Consider the following 13,062-nt stretch of genomic DNA (forward strand, 5'->3'; position numbering starts at 1 on the left):
ATATATATATTTTTCTCAGGTTACATATAAAATTATTATAAGCTAGCGATAATGTAAATGGAGATTTTGATGTGAATGGAGATGTTTAAGTCACCTTCAGGTTACATATAAAATCATTATAAGCTAGCCATTTATGTGAATGGAGATTTTTAAGTCACCTTATTTAAGATTTGTTGATTTGAATGAAACGTTTCAAATGCTTAAATGCAAATGGATTATATTAATTAGAATACAAAAATAAAATAAGTATTTAAAGTTGTTTAAATGGAAAAATATTTTTGATTAAGATGTGCACAATTTTTTTTTTTATAAAATGTAAAGAGGAAAAATAACTTTGATTAAAATATGTATTGTGCTAAGATAATTCTTTTATAAAATGTGAATGGTGATATCTACCATATACATATAATTTAATTTGAGATTACTCAAAATAGATTTTATTAAGTTATTTTAGAAAAATTACTCAATAGAAATGGAAAATAAAAGATAAAAAATAATCAATTTCAAAATATATAATTCAAATCTTTAACACTCTAAATTTGGTATATTTGGTGTTACAATAACAATAATCTATTTGAAAATGGTGTTTAAGGACTTTCCAATCACATTTGATTTCATAATTTTCAACCTATAAATCTCAGTATTTAATTGCCATATTTTTAAACATGTCATTGGTGTTCAAACATGTAAAGCACTCATTGTGCATAAATGGTATGCCAACAAATGCATTCCATTTTGTTGTTTCCAAGTACCCTGCAAAGATTTGATTTAAGAAGTTTGTTGCACATTGCTTTTATTTCTTTTATACTAGGTGAAGTTTATAATCTTGGCTTAGAAAAACACACTATTGTCTAGGATCATTTGATGATTCAAGTGGCTCCAGAGACACACAGAGGGCAAAGAGGGCTTATGGAAGCTTAAAAATCAAAGTGATCGGAATGCTTTTGAACTAGGAGGTTAAGGGGCGGGATGCCCAATGCGGACCTGACCCCCAAAAATGTTAAATGTAGTTTTTTCAAAAAAACTAATTGAGTGTTAATATGGAGGGGTTAGGGTTTGACCACCAGACCTCTTCCTCATAACTCGACTCTTATTACCAATCCGTCTACAACAGAATTCGTTGTTAAATTTGCCCCAAAGTTTGTATATAAACCTAATTCCACAGTGCGCCCAGGGGAAGGAAGGCAGAATGCGGCACAAAAACCGAGACATGTAATTTTTTATTAATTTTTGCTTGTGGGACCATGATCCTAAAGAAACACAGGCAGAATCATGATTGAGCCAAGTTCTCAAGATAATGAAATTTTGCAAGTGTCCAAATTAGACCAATTTTATGTCGATCTTACACATCTCAGCGACACCAACCTGATGGTGTAGTCAGTTTCCTTATCTGAGTAGCAGATCTTCAGATGACCCAGAGGAGGGAACCTTTGAGGAATCTAGGGGGAATCTAAAAGATTCCTTAAGCCCCACATTTTCACTTTCTCAAAATTCAGAAATTTGACAGTCGATTTTACACTATTCGACGCCACAAATATGATGGTGCATTCAGATTTCCCATTTGATCATTCTATATTTTGGCCATTTTCGAAGTGGAGAGCAGGTGTCAACATTCAACATGCGAGCAGTCATTCCATGAGATTCAACGCCACGATATTTATGGTACGACCTGCTTCAATAGTTTGACATCCTTTTCTTTAGATGGCCCCAGGATGTGAGGTATATGGAGTGTGTTCATGTACTTATTTTTGCTGTGAGATGCATTGTGCTGCATAGATCCCTGTTCACTGTTTGATGTGGGATCTTGTTTTCTTACTTGTTTCATGATTCATGCTTGATGTGATGCGAAATCATCTGTGGGATGTACTTGTTGTCATGATTCGTTATGTTTTGTTTGAGATCCCTTTGTTGTTATGTTGATGGGATACTCATGTGTCACCATGTATGTTTGTATTGAGATCCCTTTTACACCATGTTGGAAGGATGCTCATTATCATCATGCATGAGTTTAGGTCATAGCGATAGGAGTCCTTTTTGAATGAGAGTTCCTGCAACGGAACATATCTTGGAGCCACTCCTGCGTGAGGTAATTTTTCTTGTATGATAGCGACATCACCACCTATGTACATCGTCACTATTGACAACACTTAATGCAGTGGCCTACACCATCTTGACACCGGGGCCCGGAGACGTAGTCCCTCCTGGACGAACTCCGTTATCAACGTCTTGTGTATTATGTTGCTGATTATTGTCATGTTCCTTCTTCTTTACAACATGCATATATGTTCAATTATGCTATTTTAAATGCAATTCTAATCACATCACGAAAGAAAAAGATCTTGGTTAAATCTGGGAGTCAAGTCAACTCGGATCAAGTTTCGTATCAGAGCGGTCTTTACATGGATGTGAATTTCAAGTGTGAACAATGGAACGTGCAATGACAGAGAATGAAAAAGCGATATACGAGACCATGATCAAAATTTCCCAAAGGGTGGAAATAATGTATGAATCTCTACAAAAAGAGACAGAGGAAAAGGAGCGATTGCAGCTTCAGTTGCGAGCCACGGAAGAGACTAGAAGAGTTGAAGCACAACAAACAGAATCTTCAAACAGAGAATGTTGAATTGAAGATGCTTCTACATGAAGAGAAAGAGGAAAAACAGAGTTTGATACAACAACTGCAAGCTAAGGACGAGGTCTTGGAAAAGCTGCAGCGTGACCCATGTGAGGTAAAAAGTAATTCTCTAAATTCATGTATGTGTCCTAATGATGATTTTGTTGTTTTTGAAAATCATACCACAGGAATTGACTCCAAACTGTTGAAGAGAATGGGGTATGAAGGAAAAGGCTTGGGCATTAATGGCCAATGCATTGTCAATCCCATCAAAGTAGAGGAATTACCCCATCGAACAGGACTTGGGTATGTCAGAAAGGATGTTGGGGAATGCGCCAAGACAGACAGTGAACCACCAACAATAGATGATGAGCAACCCTCATCAGTTCTTTCCAAATTGAGAGAGGAGGTAAAGAATGTTGATTTCCTTTCAGTTTCATCTTCACATAGTATGATTTCTGTTGGGGATTTGGAGATCCCAATTACATGGACAAACATGAGGCTCCTTACTAGGATGAGGTACAAGGAAAAAGAAGAACTTGGTGTTAATAACCAAGGCATAACTCAACGATTGGAGGTTGTGCAGAGTCCTCGATTTGTAGGCTTGGGATACACCAAAGGAGAATGCTCGAAGGTGTCAAGTTCTTCCGAGACATCGTCGAAATTGTCGAGGAAAGAGAATGACGGGAACACATCCCCATCATCCCATGGCAGTGCCCATTGCAGGGAGAGAGCTGAGGCAAGCTCTTATCACCATAATGACACCAGAGGCATCAAGGAAATGTATAACCACTCTCGATCTTTGAATGTTCATTTTGATTATAATCATGTTGTTAAAGATGAATGTAAATCATGGAATCGAAGAACATGTACCTTTTGTGGATTACATAACCATACATTTTCTAAGTGTTGGAAAAGAATAACAACACACAAAAGGAGGAGGCATGAAATACCCTCTCAACAGCAGGCAAAGAAACATGTTAAGCAGATCTGGAGGAAGAAAATGTATTGCAGTCATTGCAACAGAGGTGGCCATCAAAGAGCCACTTGTTGGAGGCTCCATCCAGAGCAACGCCTTAAAGACAAAGTGTCGGTACATGAACCAGATGAAGCAATTATTTGACAAGAAAAACCACCACAGGGGGATGACCCATTCACATCAATAAGTGAAAAATGGTTTCTAGATATGTTAGCTTGTCATGGTCGTGCTTTTGTAAATCATTTGTTGCATTTTAAAATGTAAAAGTGATGATGTGTTTTCCATCACTTGTTAAGCAACAATGATGTCTGGTCTTATTTTATGTTGCACTTTAAACTGCGAAAGTGATGTTGTGTTTCTATCACTTGTCAAAGCAAAAATAGTGTTTGGCCTTATCTTTGTAAATCATGTGTTGCAATTATGATGTGTTTTCCATCACTTGTTGGAGCAACAATGATATGTTGGCCTTGTTTTCGTAGCAGGGGTATTGTTTCCATTTTGATGTAAACTTGACCATCGAGTATGTGTTATAAACTCATGGAAAGTATGGGATGCTTGGGTCATTAGTTGGTCATGAAAGTCAAGTATGTAATGTGCAAAAACAATGTACTATAGTTTGCAGAGGTTACAAGTGTCAACTCATTGCTTAAGGCTTCGAAGAACAAAGATGAAGGAGATGGAAGCAAGATCTTTTCAGGACACTTGTGATGCAAATAAGGGACATAGAAGTTGCAGATTATTTTTCATGCTTTTGGAGGACCAAAAGCACCTTAGTGGAGAGGATTGATACAGGTGTCTCCAGAGACACACATAGGACAAAGAGGGCTTATGGAAGCTCAAAAATCAAAGTGATCAGAATGCTTTCGAACTAGGACCAGAGCGTAGATCTTGTCGTCCTGATCGCAACGGTGTGAACGATTCGTCAATCCGAGCTCGTATGAGGGAGAATGAGCCAGTCAAAGTTTTGGTCAAAGTTGGGTTATGGGCCAGGTTTAAGTGTCCTACAATTTGACTGACCTTGGGGCATGAAACCTAGGTCCCGAAAGTGGGCAAATTTGTTGGATCGTTAATTTGTCTAATATCCCTTATATTAGACAAAATTGAAAAAATGCCTTATTTAATAATATATATATATATATATATATATATATACATATATTATTAAATAAGGCATTTTTTCAATTTTGTCTAATATAAGGGATATATATATATATATATATATATATATATATATATATATATATATATATATATATATATATATATATATATATATATGAGGTGGCAGGCCACCCCCCCCACCCCCAAACTATATTACACAAAAAACAAATTTTAATTATTAACAGGCCACGAGCCATGACCCCCACCGGCCCAACTGCATCACATAAGGAATGTTATGTTTAAAATGGGCCGGTGGCCATGACCCCGTTGGACTCCCAACCAACCACCATTATAAACATATTTGGGGTGGGCAGGCCACCTCCAGTGGACTTGAACCATACCCTTCCACAATACACCAAAAATAATGTATTATTTTGGGCCAGCAGGAATTGAACCTGCTTGGCCACGTGGCTGGCCCGCTCCTCAGGCGGCCCAACCAACCCACACATAACATTTAATATGCAACCAAACAAATGCACCACTAACCACGTCATTCCCAAAAATGAAACGGGACCCTAAGGGGCGGGTCACCTAGTGCGGATCCGACCCCCAAAAATGTTAAATGCGGTTTTTCAAAAAAACTAATTGAGTATTAATATGGAGGGGTTGGGGATTGACCACCTACCCTCCTCCTCATACCTCGACTCTTATTACCAATCTGTTTATAACAAAATTCATTGTTAAATTTGCCCCAAAATTTGTATATAAACCCAATTCCGCAGTGCGCCCAGGGGAAGGAAGGCAGAGCACGACACAAAAATCGAGACATGTAATTTTTTTTAATTTTTTCAAGTGGAACCATGATCTTGGAGAAACACAGGAAGAACCATGATTGAGCCAAATTCTCAAGAGGGTGAAATTTTGTCAGTGTCCAAAGTGGACAAATTTTATGTCGATCTTACACTTCTTAGCAACACAAACCTGATGGTAGATTCAGTTTCCTGATCTGAGCAAAAGACCTTCAGATGACCCATAGGAGGGAATTGTTGAGGAATCTAGGGGGAATCTAAAAGATTCCTTAAGCCCCAGATTTTCACTTTCTCAAAATTCAAAAATTTGACAATCGATTTTACACTATTCGATGCTACAAATTGATGGTGCATTCATATTTCCCATTTGATCATTCTATTTTTCGACCACTTTTCAAAGTGGAGTGTAGGTGTCAACATTCAACGTGCAAGCAATCATTCCATGATATTTGACACCGCGAGATTGATGGTATGACTAGCTTCAGTAGTTTGACATTATTTTCTTCAGATGACCCTAGGATGTGAGGTATATGCAGTGTGTTCATGTACTTCTTTTTGCTATGAGATGCATTGTGCTGCATAGATCCATGTTTTTTATTTGATGTTAGATCCTGTTTTCTTACTGGTTTCATGATTCCTGCTTGATGTGATGCAGAATCATCTGTGGGATGTACTTGTTGTCATGATTCATCATGTTTTGTTTGAGATCCCTTTGTTGTTATATTGATGGGATACTCATGTGTCGCCATGTATGTTTGCATTGAGATCCCTTTTATGCCATGTTGGCAGGATGCTCATTATCATCATGCATGAGTTTAGGTCATACTGATAGGAGTCCTTTTTGAATGAGAGTTTCTGTAGCAGAACATCTCTTGGAGCCACTCCCGTGTGAGGGAATTTTCCTTGTATGATAGCGACATCACCACCTATGTACATCATCACTACCAAAAACACTTAATGCAGTAGCCTACACCATCTTGACACCTGGGCTCGGAGACATAGTCCCTCTTGGACGAACTCCGTTATTAACGTCTTGTGTATTATGTTGTTGATTATTGTCATGTTCATTTTTCTTTACAACATTCATATATGTTCACTTATGCTATTTTAAATGCAATTCTAATCACATCACGGAAGCAAAAGATCTTGGTTAAATCTGGGAGTTGAGTCAACTCGAATCATTTGACGAAGCTTGTGAATGTTTTAAATGGTATGGGTAAAACTGTATTTATGATTTAATTCAAGGGTTAAAAGTTGATAAGGTTATTCTAAATGAGTATTAATAGTAGTTTTTATGGATCATGCCTTAGTTTTTAGAAGTAAAAATGAATAGAATTGAAAATGAAAGGAAAATTGTATTTTTTTTTTAAAAAGCGAGATATGTTGAAGTTAATATATATCCATTACATTGCTTATCAGGAGACCTTCTCATTATTAGATGGTTTGAACAATATATCTAAGTTATTGTTTGTTAACAAATTTTCGTATAAAACTATATTGTTGGGCATAATGTTCAAAGAACTTGTTGCACTACAAAAATGATGTCTCCCACAAGTTGACCTACCATGTTGACTACCATGGTGGAGTGGATTCCACTACAGGTTACTCATGCATATGGAGCTAGCGATGTGTGGGCTTTCAAGAAGACTCCATAAGGTCCAAAATTGTAACTCCAGTCAAGGGTTGAGGGGGTCAAATCTACCCCTAGTTGGCCGTCGGGCTATCTCAAATATCGGGCCACTGGGAATAGTAGGGATCCCATTCTATCTTCTACATGTTTTGCTCCATAATGGAGAAAATAAAATGTGAGTGGGAAGTTAAAGAGCATAATAGAGGGGTTTAAAGTTCTTTAGTATCCTTACAAGCTACAACTCTCAGGTTGCTCCATAAAGAGTACCTCTTCTTTTGTACTTGCATATTTCCATACCAAAGAAAAGAGAGAAGCATCCTCAACTTCTGGATTGGTTTTCTCTTGTAAGGTTTCCCAAGGAAAATATTGTGTCTATTGTGGGTGGTGGTGTGTGTTTCTTTCTATTTTCTTTTTCTTGCATTTCCACTAAGAATTAAAAATAGAATTAGCTATTAAAAGAATATGAAGTATAAAAGAAAAGTTAGCCTTCATAGTATAACTTTTAATAGTTGATCATATTTTCTTGACGAACTATTCCAATGGAATATCCACGGTAATTTACGGTTCAATAGGAACCATCCTCTCATACTAAATCTACCTACATCTCATGGTAGCTAGGGATAGTTGTTGCTAGTCATTGAAGAATGTGGGCCTGTGGTCCTAGAATTCATATGACATTTTCTTGTCAATATAGAAGACCTTGACATATTGCATGGGGGGGATGATAAGAAATCAAAATGGATGGAGTTCCTTGGTGAGTATGACTTTGATATTAAACATATTAGATGAAAGGATAACAAGGCTATTAATGCATGTAGTAGAAGAGTACATGCAATGCATGCTACAATGGTTAGTATGTGCAAATTTGATTTGAGGAACAAAATTATTAAGGCCATTATGTTTGATGAGCATTGTCTTGAGATAAAAAAATACTTACATTAACATAATGCAAAATAGAAGTATGAAGGCTATAAGTTGGAAGAGAATATCATTATGCATAAACATAGAGCACATGTTCCTAATCCTTATAAATTAAAAAAACTTGTATTAAAATAAATGAATAGTGGTCCATACATTTGACATCCTAGTTATTAGAAGACAATTGTAGTAGCAAGAAGTTAAATTTTTTTTCCAAGAATGAAGAATAATATGGTCAACTATATAGCTAGGTGAATGGGATGCCAAAGAGTAAAGGAGGAGAATAAACATCCAACAAAATTTGTATAATCATTTCCAATGCTACTATGGAAATGGTAAGTAGTAATTATGGAATTCATCACCAAGTTACCAAAGACAACAGGGATACATGATCCACTCTTTATTCATTGGGCTAACACCCAAGAACATTAGAGGGGAGTCAGATCTATGATTCGATCGATATCAGAGAGCATATAATTAGGGAGCACATCTCAGCCTGGAACTATATTGGGGAGTATATCTCAGCCCGAAATCTCTTGGGGGAGCTACTAATATGAACCCATATTAAGAAATAGGTGATATAGGGGAGCTACTAATCAACCCATCATATTGCCCACCGATATTTCAAGAAATGACCCTCAATAGTCATGTGGTAGAACAACTGCATCATAATCCAAGATTGGGAGAGATGCTCGACTTGCCAAAGGTAAGGCTCACACACCGCCAAGCCTCCTTAATCTGTTGGCCAAATAGGGAGGGACAATCCCAACAAGTCCAACTTGTGATTATGATGCCAACTGGGGTATACTCTGCAAAGACCAAGTTAGGGTGAGCTACTACTCCAACCTTATGGGTAACATATAGGGGTGATACCCTATTTTCCAGAGTTCCCTCAATGCCAAGAGCCCTCTATCTCAATTCCACACCTTGTGATCTCAAACAGGGGAGGAAGAGTTGGCTCATTGTCCTCGATCAACGATGATCCCTATAGATCAACAACATATCATCGTGCTCATATCTGGTAATCATCATGTCTCAATAGTAGTTGTCTCATGTTCATACAAGAAATCAAATGAAATATCATATATATATATATATATATATATATATATATATATATATATATAGATATATATATATATATATATATATATATATATATATATATATATATCAAAAAAGGATACCATAATTATCCTCCCTCTCATGGAGGTACCAACCACAAGCCTAAGCTTATCTCGTACACCTACACTGTCTCAATATATGAAGGTATTTTAGTCCCTGCTATATATGGGATTCTCTTCCAATCAGAACCCACTCTTTATCATCACAATGTATCCATGTCATATATAGAAGTTTCTCAAACATCTCTTTAAAAATCTTCTTCATCCTACCTCATAGCTAGCCATGCTAGCAACCTCATAATTAGCCTCGATCATGTTTAAAGCTACAAATCTCTTATCCAAAAAAATCATGGAATATCTCATACTAAGGGAGCACACAGATGTGCTTATATCGTCAATAATGATCCCAATCATCATTAGTACATCCAAGTAGTCACATATCATAGGAAGAATGTCTCAAACCAAAAATGGATCATCCCATGCAAATATCTCGAAGGGTTCTTGGCAGCAACACAATGTGTATGAAGTGGCACAACCATGAATTCATTCCAGTTATATATATATATATATATATATACACACACACATACACACGGGTGTTCAAAATGAAACATCAATGCTTCAATCAACTGTCGGGTGCTAAGTCAAGTTCACCAATATCTCTTCACAATTGCTTGAAATTAAATCAAAGTGTCCAAGGATTTGCATTTCCATTTTCCAAAAAATCTTCAATATCTTCGCAATATATATATTTTTTCCAAACTTTAGAAATCGATTCAGCATGTCATAATTCAATATTTCGAGCTTTAGAAGCCATCTCCCTCTTACTTTAATTATCAGAGGCTCATTACCTGTCAAGAGTAGACTATCAATATATAAAATCAAAATCAAATTCATACCTTGGACCACTTTTTAAGTAGAGGTTTGGATTGACACATCATCCTAGATTCACTAGATAACTACCAATGCAGACATATCAGTATCGGGGAGCTTGATCCATAAAATTCTTTCTGCAATCATAACACTTGACCAAAGAAATATGTTTAGCCTTACACGAATCAATACTATGGAATCAAATCAACTACGCCAGCTTATCAAGGTTTAGATGTTAGGTCATAACTAATATCAAAATCATAAATATCACAATATCAATTCTTTAGACCAGCCGACTGATAGAGATCTCATCCAAGTATGAAGTTATGAATTTATCTATTATCATGTCAACAAGTTGTTGTTTACCAAGCAATATCAAACCAAACTTTATCATGCCATCCTCGTGATAATAGTATAAGACTTCACTAGATGAAAATTCATATACCAAGGATAATTCATGCATGTTCCATCCATTTATTGTGAGATTACTTCACACTCAATCACACATGTTTATGCTTCAACCATTGTGCGAAGGACAATGAGTCCAATACAAAACCATTATTAATATTAATCACTAAAAGATAATATGCCCATTTAGCATTATTATCAAGGCAAATTATTAGTCATGAAATCAATCATTACTCATGAGGTCGAATCCAAATTTGTTATCACATAGAGATATATAGCCCAAAACATATCAAAACATCAAGTCAAAGTTCTAAATCATTATCATTCATCAAGTCAAATATTTCTTATCTATATCAATCATCCAAAATAATAATGAAATACTGATATGCATATCCTGGTCACTTGCAAACACAAGTTTAGTCAACACATTCACATCAAAACTTCCCTGCTCATAGAACTCCCTATTTTGTGCTCCATGTATGTAGGACTATAATATTTCATGCACAAAACTTCACTATTGTGTCCTATAAGCATAATCACACCCATAGGCCTTCCTCTATGTGGTTGGGAGGTTACAATAGCACCTTTGAGCTTAATTCCATGCGGCTGAGAGACTACAGTCACACCTGTAAGCTTGCATCAGTGTGACTGAGGCTTAGAGTAAGGGAAAACTCTCTCTTCTTAGATCAAACTTTTCCACAAATCAACAATGTCTGATATTTTTCTATTCATGTCTATAAATCTTATTTCAACAGTAAAGAATATACATATAATGCCAATGGTAATAGGAGCAAGGATCTTATGTAGAGATTCTCCCTCTGAATGGGAATCCACTTCAATCATCTTTATTCAAGAATTCATCAACCTGTGTATAATACTGTCATGCATCAACAAATATGTTAGATCATAAAGTTAAACTATATCACATATTCATCATGGCTATATTATGTTATCATCAGCTACTTCATCATGACATCAATATGTCATGAAGGGCTAGTGTCAATTAACTAATATGAGTAAACTTCAAGAATAATGATCACAACATTACTTCTTTGTCACGTAACTTAATCCATCAAGTCGAGGCATTCCATTTTACCATATGCCATAATTACTAAACACATCAAAACATAAACATAGTCAACAAAATATCATGAATATCAATATCATTGTTATACTTCTATCATCATGGCTAGCATGATTTTTACAAACATTATAAATAGTATCAAGGTACTATATATTATAATTAAGGTGTGTTAAAGAAATTTTTGGGCCCTCCAACCCCAAGCAAGAAATGTCCATAAACCAAGGGCTCCTAAGTCCCTAAAAGTGTTTTTCTAACCCCTAAAGGAACAAGGTCAACAGATTACAGCTTCTCCCAGAAGTTCTCAATGAAAAACTGCTCAGAATTGGTCAAAACAGGATCATTTCAGCTGCTCCACTAGCCAAGTGCGTTGCATCTCACCTAAATACACTGTGTGGGTGCGTTGCATTTCAAAAATCCCTTCTGTGGGGTGCGATGGGCGAGAAATGACAAATGGCAGTGTCATTCCGCGAGGTGGAGAGGCAATGGAAGCTTCCAGAATCTTCTCCTGTGACACTTGCCTCACTGAATTCGACCAAGGATGAGTAAGAGACCATCAATCTCCAAGTGGAAGCAAGAACTATCAGAGGGAAGACACTAATCAAATCATGAGTTGACTCATCTCCATTACAGATATCTATATATGGATCCCTCATCCCAGAGATCTAGAGGCTGGAATTTTGCATATTGTAAGGAATTGCTGTTGGTTTCTTGAGACAAACATCAGATTGTTGGGTGATCTAAGCTTTGTTTGAGGTGAAGAGGGGCTTCTTTGCTGGGAGGTTGATGCTGGGTCAGAACAACTGGTTGTAACTCCTCTTGGCTCTTTCTTGTTTTATCAATAAAATCTATTCAAGTTTTCCTCCATGCTCTTGTGTCATTGATGCTTGTTACATTTGTATGGTCAATTTATATCTGATCCTAGATTGTTTATGATTATAGATCCATGTCTTTGTATAGTGTTATGCTTCTGTGATCTTACAGGTACTTTGTGAAGCTGGGCATGCAAGGGAGCAGGTAGCTAAAGACTATCAAAGAAGAGGGGAATCAAATCAGGAGATTAGCGCAAGACAGAGGTTGGTCTTTCTGTTCCTCTCTATCTATAATTCATAAAGGAAAAACAAAATTAGCTTTTCTCTGTTTGTTTCTAAGGCAACTGTCACACCTTAGTGGGATAGAGCAGTTCTATATAAACACTTTTCCCTGTAACAAAATGGCGACTCCACTGGGGAGATAATTAGTTTGTTTGTTTATCATTCTTTATTGTTTGTTTCATAAACTTACAAGTAGCAATCGAACTGCATTTTCCATAAAAAATGCAAAGTAGATAACTGCTATTCCAATCCATCTACTGGATCTGTTTATGAGTTAAACAACTTATTCACAAACTATCTGATTTCCCTTGTGATAGCTCTTAGATCCTCCTTAGATCTACCCCTGATTGTTGCATTACTGATTGCCTTTTGCTCGGCCAAAACCCAAGAACTGAACTGCAAACTGTGACCAGGAACCCAAACAGAGTCTC

This window comes from Pinus tabuliformis, chromosome 8 (assembly GCF_031772625.1).
Source record: "Pinus tabuliformis cultivar Carrire ecotype Pingquan chromosome 8, CPIR1, whole genome shotgun sequence".
Taxonomy (NCBI): Eukaryota; Viridiplantae; Streptophyta; class Pinopsida; order Pinales; family Pinaceae; genus Pinus; species Pinus tabuliformis.